Here is a 15348-nt window from a genome sequence, read left to right as displayed (position 1 = left end):
TTTCCCCGGTATTGGTCTCGTCCTATAGTCACCCCTTGCAGTTTAGCAATCATCACCCTCTCTTTTAAGTCCTTCTTCTTTTTCTCTGTCGCCCTATCGTTTTCATTTTTCTGATGCTCATAATATTGGGCCATTTGGAGAATCGCTGTAGGTTTGGAGGCTGCCCAACTACTCTCGCTGGCCTGTAGTTTCTGGGAGATTTCCGATGATAGGCCCTTAACATAATTCTGGACAAACAGATGGTGTCCGGTTGCAGTGGTCATGTCCTGGCCGCTGTAATCGGAGAACACCGTTTCAAACCGGGAGAAGTATTCCGATACATCCTCCTGGGGTTTTTGGCGACAGGCTGTTACTATCGACCAGTCCACTTTCTTTTCTGGGATTAGGGTTTTTAATTTCTCTACGATTTTATCTGGAAGGTCTAGAATGGATTTCAAAGGCTTTTGTCCTGGTCCCCGTTGTTTATCCAGGTCATTGAGTTGTGACCAGGTATGTCCAAACAGCTCAAGGTGGTCGACTTTCCGGATTTGCTTCCACACATCAGCTGGTAGACATAACCCGAAGAACAAGTCGATGTCAGCCAGGGTCATAATCGTTGAGCCCAGGGCTGTACCCAATTCAGTATAGAAGGCAGTGGGGTTTTTACGTAGGTCGGGTAGAGATTTCCGGAATGTCAGTATCTCTTGCCGGTCCCATGGCTGGTAGACCCAGTTGTACACTACCCTTCCCTTCGCATCTTGGTTGTTTGCATCATCGTGAGTCCCTGTACCCCGAGGAGGAACCCAGTAAGGGGCAGCCTCTCGTATCGGCATCATGGTGTTAGATTGCTCGGTTGGTGGTTCGGTCACTACGGAGGTTGCGGATTTAGCTCCCGGCTTTCGTTCAGTGAGGTGGCGGAAAACCTCAAGCGTACGCGTAAGGAGGTCCGACACATCACACTCGCCCTCATCCCCGATATCGACCTTCCGGTACAGAGTCCTTAGGCTCTCGGGACCTTTGTCTCGATATCGGTCCTCGTATGCATTCAAGACATGATAACACAGTCGTACGGTAAAATGTCGTCTGTGACTCCCTGTATACGAGCTGAACATATCTGTGACGTACTCTTCATCATCCTTCCTTTCTACCAGTGTCCTTGCTATTTTGTCGATCCCCGCTCGCTCATCTTTGTCTAGTCTGTTTGTTCTTGCAGGGCCAGCCCCTCGAGTCTCATGGTCGTCTAACGTTGTTGTTGATGCGGGTTTTAATACAAGGGGTTCGGCTGGCACAGAGGCCATTGGGGCCGACGCTGTGGCGGTACCTTCGTTTGTACCTGGGGGTGGCGCGTGCTGCGCCAAGGGTTGAGAAGGGGCATATGGAGGGGGCATGTAGATGATAGGAGGACCTAACAGCAGGTCCTCATTGGCTCGTTGTTTCGAGGGTAAATCAGGGTAGAGCATGGAGGGAGTTCTAACCGGACACTGGCTTGACGTTTCCATTTCTAGTTTCTGTTTAGCTTTCTCTCTTTCCTTTATCTCTTTTTCTAAGCTCTGGGCAGCTAGGTGGGCTGCTTTTCGCAGCTCTTTTTCCAGCCTACTCTCAGTTTTCTTTTTACGTTGTTCAGTTTCTTTTCGCCACATGCCGAAACTGTCAAGCATAGTGGGTGTTGTCTTGTTTTTACCCAGGGCAGTTTCTAGCGTTTTTATTTTATCATCATCGAAGGATCCTATCAGGGGCCACTGACTTTCTTGACCCTTTTTCGTATATTTATGCCATAGTTTACTATAGGCTATGGCGGTCAATCCATGCTTCATGAACATGTCCTTATTAGGGGTGCCTTCCAGTGGGGCTGGATGGTCCATCTCTAATAAGCGGTCCGGGCTAAACAGGCTACTAATCAGTGGGGAGAAGACAGACATGACGGCTCGTAACGAGGGACTAAAAAGTCAGCACTGCCTATCTTATCACTAGGTGCAAAGACTGGACAGAATATTTCTATTCTACGTTGTTTGCAGGCAGTGAATACCTCATGGATCAAAATAACAAAAGACCAATAAATAACAATGGGGAGAATGAGTAGGTCCGCAAAGATCTGCGTTACCTACCCTTTTCACTGTCTGCAAAAAGGGTGGTCTCTTCCCTGTTTGCAGACAGGGAATCTCCAGGAAACAATAGTTTTGCGAACAACAGTTCAGTTTCAAGTAATTATTGAGTGGGGGAGAAAAAATAAGCACGGCTGCTGCCCTACCTATCCTCCACTGCTTGCAAAGAGAGAGCCCGTTGTTTCTCCGTTTGCAGACAGTGAATCTCCAAATAAATAAAAAGAGCAATACTAGTATTTTTAAACAATCAAGCAATCAAGCAATCATTTCGCAACTTGTCGTGATTACACGACCTTACCCGGACCGCATGGACAGTTTCTTGTCTTCCGAATCCAGCGCCCGATCGTCCTCTCTTCTCCGTTATCCTCGCGGCACTCCTTATGGTTCCCAGTCAGGACCGTAGATCACCCGAGAGAGGTCTGTTCGGAACCAGTGAAGTTCGGATGATCGGCTGTCAGACGAGGGTCTACCGGACAGACGCGTTCCCGATCGTTGCAGTCGTTCACTTTGTCGTCAGGACCTCTCCCACTGGATCCATGGGTCGCTGATGGGCCCCACGCTTGGGACGCCAATTGTTGAAATAAGGGTGGCACTACCAACCAGAATATACGATCCCTAAGTATTGCCCGGCGGTGTCGCCTCTTGAACCCATAAAGAAGTTAAACTATTGAAGAGGCAGGCGCTGGAGACTGGAAGGCAGGAAACAAGATTTTTATTCTCTCCGGAGGAGAACACAACGAAACAGACAGAAGGTATCGTTCTGAGGTGCTCTAGCTACATTTCTGAGGCCTGGCCTCTTATACACTGTTTTATGACTTTATTGCAGATTACATATTCATGTTAAAGCTTTGATGTATGGAAAAGACATTCCCGGAACTCCCCTTTGGGCCCGTTCCCACACACATTTACAGTTGAAGTCCCCACCCTAGTCACAACAGGTGATGAGTATCACGCAGCTGGATATTCCGCCGATTCACGGAATGTGGGGGGTTTGATCGGATCTGATGGAGTGGGGGCTTTGATCAACCCGGGGATCCTTTGGTGGGGGAAGCTTTCTATTGTACGGGGAGGGGCAAGGAATGGTATCGGCAGTGCTGGGTGTCGGCCTGGGAACGGGGAAGACAAACGGGCACACGGGGAAAAAGGGGGTTTGCATCAAAGGGCCGGGGATCATAAATGGGGAGAGGGGAGGTGTTGCGCTGAGAACAGGACGAGGGCCCGGGGCAGAGCAGCGCTGAAGAGGGGTTTTATGATTCGCGGCAGGTGCAGGCAGGGGGGTTGTCAGTATGCGGGGGGATGCCGGCGAAGCTAGGAGGGGGAGAGAGGCGCGCTGGCTCTTGGCGAGAGCAGGGAAACCATGGTGTTCAAAATGGCGGCTGTTTTACGCGCACAAAAGAGGTTAAGGAGAGCAAGAGGGCGCCGATAATGTTGACGGTCTCAGCCCAACTTTCAACAACTTCCTTACCTGTTTTAACCCATCACATTCACTTCACCTACACCCTTCTTTTAGGCCCCTTACACCCACAGCACTTTACGGCAAACAAAAAAGATCTCCGATAAAGAGCCCCTCTTTGGGTGCCCATTGGGTATTGCAGCGCTGACCCGACAAGGAGCAAGCCCATTGATGAAGCATGACACTGAGCTGGCTGGGTGTGTGAGGGCCCTAACTCCGAACGGAGGGATTCCGCTTTCGCTTCTTTCACCATAGGATTGCCTATTATTCCTGTAGTTACACTCTCTCCCCTTTTTTACATTGACCCACTGAGGAACGGCATACCCTTTTTGATATTGCTATTCCTCCTGGAGCACCTTTTGGCTTTCTCCACTTGCGCTTCCAGGTGTAGCATCTGTTTCTGTAGCTCATACAAAGTTTTTTGAAGGGTAGCCCCCTCAGATTGCAGGGTCTGTACATCCTTTTCAGTGTCCGTGACCCTGTCAGACACTGTCAGCACGGAGCTATCCCATTTCCAGTACCACTGTATCTATCTTGGCAAGGGTACATTATCTAGATCCCTTGATGTCAGCCAGTATTTCTGCCTTTGCTGGGGCCCCCTGTTCCATTGGTGCATCAGACTGCAGTGGTTGTGTGTACTTGTCAATTTTTTTGGCCTCAAACGTCTTGGTCACCTTATCCTCGACCATTGCAAACTTGTAGAATCCTTCCCTCAGACCGGCGACGAGGACCTACAGCCAGGCCCCCAGGGTCTATCCCAAGGCAGCACCCAGAGGTTCCCACCATGGGTGGCCCACAGCTGCACCAATGCCGCTGAATCCCAGCCTCAGCACCTGCCAGTTCCTTCTTGTGGGCAGGCCTACATTGTGGACCTGATACCCTCTGCAATGTCTAGCATCAACTGCCTTCCGCCAGGCAGCGTCCCACTCGGATAGCCCCAGTCAGCACTGCTGCTGTAGCTCCTCAAACTATTCAGAAGGTGTGACCCCTCCTGCAGTCATTCCCTTCCACTGGCACCCGGGAGCCTCAGTGATCATCCAGGGTTCAGGGCATTGTGCCACATCCAATCTGTTCACTCATAGAGCTGCCCAGCACCGGGCCCAGAAGCGACCTACCAGCCACAGTCCACCTCACTCCTGGGCCGACCTCACAGCCTCGACAGCCAGCAATACAACCTCAAGGCAGAAGGACAGACCCCGCCCAGTCAGGCCTCAATCCAATGCCCCGTGCCTTGTCCATGTGGGCCCTCCCTGCAGCGGGCGCCGTGGTACTACTTGCACTCTTGATTTGCAGCTCTTTGTTCTGCAGGCACCCACTAGCAGTTCTGCTCTCACTCGCATGCCGCAAAGGCCTCCAGCAACTACCCAGGTCCAGGCTCTGCATCGCCTCCAGCAGCAAGGGGTGTGGGCACTGTCACCTCCTGGCCTTCCTCTAGCAGCGGGGCATCCATACATGGGGCGACAAAGACCAGGTTCAGCCCCCTCGCCAGTGGGGCGCAAGCCCTCAGCTGCAGCACTCACTACTGTCCACTGACCACTGTCACTCTCCTGTACCGATACACCCCGGGATTCAGCCTTCTTAACAGGTGGGGGGCCAACCTGGAGAGAACTTGTGCCCCTACCGCATAATAATAACTGCTGATGGTGCAAGAATATGGAGGACTAAGAGTGTGTTGGCAGGAGATCTGGGGAAACACTTCTAGGCAGCTTTATTGCCTGGCCACACCTCTTCTTCCCATTACCTTTGTTCCAGTTTCTAGTTTGCTGTCTTCTTATTCCTGCTGTCTTGCTTCTAGTTTCCTTGTATGTCTGTCACTTGTTTTCTGTCAAGTAAGCATTTTGTTTTATCTCCTTCCTGTTAAGTACTCCTTCTTACTAGCTCCTTGTCTATTGTGGTTGTGCATTTGTTTCAAGACCCTTGCTGTAACCATCTTGCGTGTTCCTGTTTGATCACCAGGATCCGTGGGCACAACTGACAACCTAGGTGGTGTTTCTTGTCTACTGTGAGTATTGTCTTTGAGTTACATTTATGACATCACCATTGGTATCAGCTCCACAGACCCTGACTTTGCAGGTATATCCTCTATGTGGGTGTTTTCTGTCATTATCTGTAACAGCAATTGAGGTTGCGACCGGAGGAGGTAAGAGTGCTGGGGCAGGGCAAGGTAGGGATCGGGGTGGAGTGGACAGACGACAAGGGAAAATAAATTAAAAAAAAAAGAAAAACGCTTACCTTGTTCTCGCCGCATCGCTGAGTCGGCGATGCGGCGAGCACAAGGTATATGGTTTTCTTTTTTTATGTTTGTTTTCCCTTGTCGTTGGCTGTCAACTTCACCCCTGTCTCACCACTCTTACCTGCACCAGCCATGGGTGAAGAAATTACTGAGTTTCAAACTTATCATGTGGAGTTCCTGGGAGCTTTAACACACATTCCCTTTATTGTTCATTTTGTTATAGATAAGTCTTGCACGTCTGCCCTCAGTGTTAGTTAATCTGATTGCTAAATCACCTTTTGAGGTCCTGTCCTTTTTGATTCGTATCCCTCTTGTTCCCCTGTGAAGGCTTCCCCGATGGATCCCTTTTCTTCTCTTATTTCCTGTGTGATTCTGGGCAGTGCTGTACTCGTCGGTCTGCTTACTTTTTCTACCCAGTCACCAGTCCTTGCCCAAGTCCCCGATTGTGTACCAGACAGAGTCCCAGACAGATCTGGCACTTACTGACTAAGCTTGTTCACTTTACTCCATTGCTCTCTTACCTGAATAAATGAAGGATGGCTGCTACCTCTCTCAATCTTCTAAAACATTATTTTCTGCTGGGTTTTCCAATGTGCCATTCTTATTCTTAATGGTGGTGGTAGTAGAGTAGGCTAGTGTGCTGACAAGGAAGGCATCACAAGAGAGGTCCCACTCCCACCTAGGTGAGATCCAACTGAAGGAGTAATCGATTGGATTATCTATCACAGGCAACTAAATTGAAAGGAAAACACAGTTAGTGGGTTATATTTATATCATAGCTTTACAACGATTAAGAGTGTCATCAGACTACCTGTTAATATAATACAAAATTGCAATAGTAAATTCTTCTGAGAAGCAGGGAGCTAGTATTTAATTAAAAAGTTACAAACTCTTTGAGTCAGGAAAAGTTTGCTCAAAGTCTGAAGTGGACAAGGTTAAGTGTTTGTGCAACACAAGGCCTGAATGATGATGCTGACAAATGATGTTCTTCTATACCTAAAATATGGATTACTTTAATGCATGGGGGGGTGGGCCCAGTTTGGGCTATTGCTTAGGTAATAGAAGATCCGGTATTGAGTTTGTGTTGCCTTCATCACATCCGCCCTACCAAATGTGTGATCTATTCATGATGTAAATTAAGTCACTCTTCAATAAATCACGCAGCCCTGGCGGAGAGGTTTTGGGGTTTGATGAATGTATGGGAATGGGAATTTGTGGAAAGGTGTGACAAAGACAAACACTGCACCACAATAGCATTCATTTGGATGACGATAAACAGTACATCATCACTCTGTTATGGAAGGAAATAAAATAGAGTATGATATAACTCAGTTCAATGCACTGCAAACAGTCCTTCCACCCCAGAGACCTAAGTTATTATTATATATCTAAATGTTTTGTCATCTTGGTTTGAAAAATGCAAAATATGGAGGAGTAAAGTGAACACACACAGTTCTAAAAAATGATTCCTAAACTAAAACATATACTGTATTGCCAGGTAAGCAGGGGTGTTATGGAGCTTTTGCCTCTTGTGCAGGAGAAGAGAAGGTCTGTGGATTGTAAAACAGAAACAATATTGTAGAGTCCAGGAGAAGGACAAAAGGTAAGCGTCATGAGGAGTGTACCAAGAAGACTCGGAGACATGGTAAGAGCATAGTCTGCTGCAATCATCTATTTTATGGCTCATGTGTGATAAATTAACTGAGAAGTGAGAGCAAATTACAACAACCCACAGACAGATGGATGCATGTACTGGGTTGATCAGTCTCACAACTGTCATCACAACAATTAGTAAAGCACATGCATTATGCAATGTGTTGATGTGACATCACATGTCTGTCTCCAGGTACTTACAAGTTACAATAACAGGCCCCCCACCCAACCAAATAATAGGGGAGTTTCAAATTCGAGTGAGCACACACACTCAGCATCAATGCATCTTCCATAGAGATGCACCTCTCACCAGTCCACAGAGCTGAGTAGCCCTCTTAGAATCATCATGATGTTGGCTTTGCTGAAGTTGACAACGTTCTTCTTCTGGCTATTGTTGAGGTGCTCCCACCCTGAATCCTTCGATCATCCTCCTGACTCTGAATAACAAACTTGTCCAACTCAGTATTGACTCCTGACCTAAATTAGATAGATTGACCTGTAGTGCACTGCTGTTGATTAATAAGAAAAGGTGTAGATTTGTATTTAACTAAACGGACGGATCTGGTGTTTGAGGAGTGAGAACCAGAAAACAAAGGAATGGACCCAACAAGCAAATAGGTAAGCAAGTATTAAAGGGGTCGGGTCAATCACCTGCAGGAAAAACGATCATCCATCAGGCCACAGACATTGTAAATCATCACAACCAAGCTCACAAGTTATAGTTGAACACCCTCTCACTGACTGCCACCACATTAATCATTTCTCACAATCACTCATATATCACTCATTGGTGCAATAGTAACCAATTGGCGTATATTTAACAAGGACCCCCTGGATGCATAAGGATAAAGTTCCTAGACCAGGGAAAGAACAAACAATTGATATGTAACAATCTAGGCAACCATAAAGAAGTAAATCAATATTAATATTAAGAAGGAAACTAAGCTACAACAGTAATTCTTGGTATTAACAGTTTATTAATAGTTAAAAATTATCCAAATAAAATATTTCAGAATTAAAATACAAAATAAAAAGTATAATTTTCACAAGAAAGGGGTAAACACAATACAAAAAATCACATTACATATAAAAAGTGCCTATGAATTAAAAAAAGGGTGGCGAAATAATTCTCTAAGCGCGTTTCGGCGACCAGCGCCTTCTTCTGGAGCAGCCACGAAAATTTAAAAAGTGTTGTTGTATAGATGTATAGGATGTAGTTTGCTTTTCTTGGTCTCTGTAGTAAGCGGTTCCAACCGTCGAATTACAGGAGCTTAAAAAAGGATGTATAGTAAGGATTTACTAGCTATGGTTTAGAAGCATTTCTTAAGATGGTAATATGCATTTAGTAGTTCTTGAGCACTTACATGATAAAATAAGGCAGTATGTATAGTTCAATGGCGAGGTCTAGTGCAAGTCAAACGATAGTATTTTATTGATAGTATCCTATCTTCAAGAAGTAAATAAGGTGTGCTGGATAGACTCATAGGTTATATCTCCACTGATTAGTTCTGTTCGATTACAAGTCTTGGGTTTTCTGTTTCCTGATTAGTTAAAGAAATATAGATAGCCTCCTTTCTTAATTTGCTTCCAATATGAATGATGGCGCGAGGTTAAAATAACTCCCTGTCCAATATAAATCAACAGGGCTCTCAACTTCCGGCGGCGACGCCAATAAGATCCCCACATCAGGAGGATTACGCCTTCTTAGTACTGAACTATTAAGCCTACCCTTGGCTTAACCGATTTAAAGGTTCCGGACGGCGGGACCAATCTATATTTCTTTAACTAATCAGGAAACAGAAAACCCAAGACTTGTAATAGAACAGAACTAATCAGTGGAGATATAACCTATGAGTCTATCCAGCACACCTAAGTTACTTCTTGAAGATAGGATACTATCAATAAAATTCTATCGTTTGACTTGCACTAGACCTCGCCATTGAACTATACATACTGCCTTATTTTATCATGTAAGTGCTCAAGAACTACTAAATGCATATTACCATCTTAGGAAATGCTTCTAAACCATAGCTAGTCAATCCTTACTATACATCCTTTTTTAAGCTCCTGTAATTCGACGGTTGGAACCGCTTACTACAGAGACCAAGAAAAGCAAACTACATCCTATACATCTATACAACAACACTTTTTAAATTTTCGTGGCTGCTCCAGAAGAAGGCGCTGGTCACCGAAACGCACGTAGAGAATTATTTCGCCACCCTTTTTTTAATTCATAGGCACTTTTTATATGTAATGTGATTTTTTGTATTGTGTTTACCCCTTTCTTGTGAAAATTATACTTTTTATTTTGTATTTTAATTCTGAAATATTGTATTTGGATAATTTTTAACTATTAATAAACTGTTAATACCAAGAATTACTGTTGTAGCTTAGTGTCCTTCTTAATATTAATATTGATTTACTTCTTTATGGTTGCCTAGATTGTTACATATCAATTGCAATAGTAACCAATTCCAATCAAAGATTGGTGGTAAACAACTGTGGATCTTCTGATGCATGCAATACACAATGGTCAATCTTGTTAATCAAATGTCCTGGGGCAGTCGTGCTAGGGGATGGAGAAAAGGACAGGCACAAGACAGAGGCATTCATCGTCTCTCCAATATTGATGGGAAAGGAGGGGGAGGCTTCTTCACTGCACACTGGTCTATCTCCAAACTGACTATACATGTGCGTTTGGTGGGGCTGCTTAATTCAGTCAGACACAAACAAACAAAATATATAATTTACCCCTACCTATATCTTTTTTTTTTGCAAAGCAGTTTGGTGAAAGAAAGTTCTATGGGGGTCCAGGCCTACTCAGGGAAGTGGAGTTCATACTCAAACTCAGGTGGTTCACTCAGACGTTGGTCATGTAACACACTACTATGACCTCAGTCTGACCAATCACCTTCATCCTCCTCCTGTTATATTTCAGGTATGGTGCAAATTGGTGGTTCATTGTAATAATGTTTGATGTATGAATGACTGGTCTTTCTCATTGTGACAACTGCAATGGCTGCACTGAACACACACTCAGCAGACACACTGGCTACTGGTCAAGCCAGATACTTTATTGCCAGCCTGATCAGCACTGGCCTTTGGCACATTTTTCCATGCAATACAATTGGGTTTTGATCCAGACAGACCTCTGTTGGGTCATCCAGAAAGACCTGGGCCATCCTCTGAATGGTCATTGGTGCTGCAACTTGCTCAAACTATTCTGCCTTCATGTCTACATGGGAATTAAGACATGCCACTTGAAACAAAGCCATTTCAGTGGTTAGGACTGAGGCTCCTGTGGTTTTGGTTGTTGCTGGTACTCGTGTTGCTGGTGCTGGTTGTTGTGAGCCAACACCAGTACCCTCTTTGGAATCTGAAGGCTGAACCCCAGAAATTCTGGACGGGATTGGGCCTCTAATTTCCACTTGTTCTTCTTCCAGGTCACTGGCTTGCTCTGCAATCCACGTCTTGTATTGTGAAACATCCCCTCAGAAAAAAGGAATTAGAGTGGCCTGTAATAGTTTGTACTGTGGGTCAAGAAATTTGACAAAGATGTAATGTTTGACAACACAATGTCTCTTTGCAGCTTTTTATTATCAGCCAAGCAAAGGATTAAGATCTCTACCAACACATGCACATTTTTCTTTTTGTCCACACCTGTATACATTTCAGACACATTCTTCAGCTGTTCCTGTTGTATATACAAAATGGGAAAGCTTGGGCCATCAAACTGTCCTCCTTGCTGACATCCCATGTGAAAACCTCAAAAGTAAGCAGCATCTCTATTAGGCATTTAACTAGAACCTCATTTGTCCATCTCAATGATCTTGCCTTTCCCTGTTGCATCCACTCTTGGCAAGACATAATCATTGATCGGTCTATACTGCTCAAACAGATATTACAACATATAATAGGTTGCTTTCCAACATGTTGGCACCTCCTTTATGAGGGCTTTAACTGGCATTCTATTATCACGCTGAATGATCCTCAACTGTTTCTGGGCTTCAGAAGAATGGCTGAAATTAGTGCAGATTCTTCTGTAGGTGGACAGTAACTTACTGACCCAGTCTTATTTTCTGAGAAAGCCCTGCACAATGATGTTCATGCGGTACGCCAAAGACAGGACCCTGAAATAGCAAACATCTGCCATGGCCTTAACTATATTACTGCCATTGTCAGTACCAAGAAATCCAATATTAAGCCCTCTGAGTCACTGCCATTCGAACACCTTGCTGTAAAGTCTTCCCAAGATATTTGCAGTTGTACGGTATTTCTCCATGGCGAACATCGCTACTGTTGCATGCTGCCAAACGCCTTTAAAAATATCTTCAGCATCAAAAACCCGAATATATAATTTGTCTAACCCCCACAAAAGAGATCCAGTTTACAGTGATACACGTGTAATCAATGGCTTGACAACTGGTCCACATGTATGTCGTCAGGTGGATACTGTGACCAGCACTCTGCTGCAAAGCTTGTCCAACTAATTTCAGTACATTGCGATGGAGCACTGGAACAGCAACTTTGGCAAAATAGGCCTGGCTGGGAACCTTCCATTTCTGGCAGATGGCTGACACAAGTTCTAGAAAATACACTCCAGCCACAAGAATAGATGGCAGGAGGTCCATTGCTAACATTTATGCCAGCTTCCCATTGTACAAACGTGCTGTTGGGTGGTTGCGTTCATACTGCCCTTCCTAACTAAACATGGAGGTACTAGTATCTTGCAAGTTTTCTTTTCTGGTGCCACTGACGCAGGAGACTTCCAGAGAGAAGAAGGTGGTAGCCCCATGTGCGTCTCATGACAGTCACCGTATGCTGTTGCTATGGTGTCCCCTTCTGACTCTGAGTCTTGTGCCATTTCAACGTTACTGATGTGGGAGATACTAGTATAACTGCTGAAGGCAGGGCTGCTTTAACCCCTTCCATGCTCATGACGAGCTCAGCTCGTCATGGCATATACCTCTCAGGTGCTCATGATGAGACCACACCCATTTTCGTTGCTGTCCAGCACAGCAGGGGAAACTACCAAGCAGCGATGTGGTTAAGTAAAGATCCCCATCTGCTTCCTCATCATCTTCACCTTCCTCCATGATCAACGCAGATTCATTGCTCGTATCACCTTCATCAACACCACCTGCAGCAACTTATTTAAGGTGCGCCTCACAGCAGATTGCCTGATGTTTTACCCTAAGGATCTTTGGCCTCCAGTACGAAAGTGTGTACCAGGCTTACCACGTCGAACATTCGCATTGCAAATAAAGCATATGGCAATATTATCCTTCAGATTGCTGACCATAAAGAAATCTCAAACTGGAGAGATCAACTGTCTCATTGGGTCACTGTTGCCACTGCCAATGCCAGACGAGGTGGAGGTAGGTGGGCATGTCAATGATTGACCCTCTGCACTGCATACTTCTCCTGAGCTCTTTGTGGATACAGGTTGCAAGGGCCTTGCAAATATGGGAGCTGGTGGTAGTATATGTGCCACATCCCTCGCAGAAGGTTGATGAGGGGTAATGTTGATCTCTTCTGGAGCAGGGGTAGCGTCCATGATGATGACTGGCTTGTCATCCTCCTCTTCTTCATCCATAACTCTAAGGCTTTCAGGAACTTTACTTTCCTTGCTTCTCCTGGTGTATCTCAGACTAAGGCGGGTACCAATCCATGTCCAGATCATCTTGCTTGAGATCCGGAAGTCAATGGATCTTCAAAATGAGAGGATTCTACTCGGTCAGCAGGAAGTTCAATCTCATTTTCTGCTCTTACTTTGGGAAGATTTACTATTGCTGGCTACAGCTTTTGTTGTCCACTTAGCTGAGTTTCCGGCAAGGATCGAGTACTACTTTTGCGAGAGAGGCAAATCCCATTCACAGTCACTGCTCGTTGGCATTGCCGTTGATTGCAGTGATTGCCTCTATGCCAGACATCGACTTGGGCCTATGTTGGGGTGGGGTCATTGATACAGGAGTGCTTCTCCCAGCTTGCTCTGCAGAGGCTGGTGAGGCAGGCACACAACTTTGCCTGAAAATGTTTTGGTCCAACACACCAGTGGTAGGTAGCTTTTTCTCCTCACTGGTCACTTTCTTGGCAGCACCTTACTTTGAGGCTATTTTCAAGCTGGCAGTTGGCCGTGGCACTTACCTCCACAAGCTGATGAGATTGGAGAGCTGATGTCACTTGTGTGGTCACACGTCATGTGTGCAGGCTTTCTGTCTGGAAGTACCATGGGTAATGCCTCTTCTCTTGTGCACCTAAAAGCAATCAAGCTGGAAAAACACTAGTAAAACATACATTGTTGCAGTTTGAATTGGTACATAATAACACAGTATAATTTAGTGTGGTTACATAAGTTATAAATAAATATTTAACAATACAGTGTATCCATACCAAAGTCAAACTACACCAGCATACTATAATATTTCATTCACAATCAGGAAGGATAATTAACAACAGACAGATGTAATTTTTTGCTTTATGTACATCATCTAGGGTGACACATGTGGGACTCAGGGAGGTGCAGATGGAAATTAAATAATCCTTAGAAAATGAATGCTATTTTGCAACTGTACGCCTATGGCAGGCAAGGGGTTAATGGATAATGGAAAAGAATTGACATAAGAAAATAAAAAATAATAATCACTGATGTACCAAAGGACTATGAGAAACCCATCACGACTTGGGAGGCAAGGAGATCCAGTTAAAAAAATGCAAAAAAGCATAAATATGAAACACTGTTCATAATCATATAATACAATACATTTACTATCAGCTACTATGCCTCAAGCATATTATTAAACTGATATAAGGGAAAAGTAACAAAATGAGTTCAAACAAAAAGGCTTATGCTTCTCCCATCAATTTCCATAGAAAATTGCTTTGAAAACGGCTAAAAATGGTAGCTGCACAAAATAATCCCCCGCCCACATGGTCAAAAACAACAACCAGCAAGGAGGCATGGCCAAAAGAAAGAACATATGCAGGCCTATGGCAAAAGCACACTAGCTGGCTGCACAAAATGGTCATAGGCCACATAGTAAAACAACAACAACCAGCAAGGAGTCAGGGCCACAACAAAGAACACATGCAGGCCTATGGCAAAAGCAAACTAGTTGGCTACACAATTTGGCCACTGGCCACATGGTCAAACAACAACCGGAAATGAGGCATGGCCCCAAGTAAGAACACTTGCGGGACTCTGGCAAAAGCACACTAGCTGGCTACGCAAAATGGCCAATGGCCACATGATCAAACAACAACAACCAGCAAAGAGGCCACATGGCCAAAAACAAGCTAGGAGGCATGGGAAACAAAGAACACATGCATGCCTATAGAAACTGACTATACAAAATACCACAGAAAGAGTTGTTTCATGCACCCATGACTAGTACTGGGCCTACTGGCTGGGTGGTACATTGGCAGACTAGGTCACAAAATAAAATATATGAATATTGCAAATGTATTTAAAACATGGAGAAAATGTACTGAACGGTGCAACATTTTTTCTTTACAAAAGAAGAAAAATTAAATGCAAAAATGTTAAAATAGAATAAAAGTACAAATAAATCCTGGTGTATGCCTCTCTATCAAACAAACAACACCTTTAGACAACCGTTTTTGAACTTAAATATCACAAAAACAAACTCTTAAATCCAATGGTATGTATGCAGCAGACAAATAGAGTGATCCCTCTAGACCCAAAGCCAAAGGGAAAGTGACCAGCAGATGGACAAAACACATGGAGTAGCCTGCTGGACAGGAACAAGAGATTTGAGTCTTTGGGGTACTTTCTCCTTGTTGAAAAAAAATATGTAAAATAAACAAAAAGGCTCCAGGTACTAAAAACAACCTGTGTCAGTTGGAAAAGAATATTAATTCAAAAACATCTTTTTGAGTGGATTTACTGGCTTCTTGAGGAGAAAATC

Source organism: Lissotriton helveticus, chromosome 4_1, assembly GCF_964261635.1.
Source record: "Lissotriton helveticus chromosome 4_1, aLisHel1.1, whole genome shotgun sequence".
NCBI lineage: Eukaryota > Metazoa > Chordata > Amphibia > Caudata > Salamandridae > Lissotriton > Lissotriton helveticus.
This window is presented reverse-complemented; position numbering follows the sequence as displayed.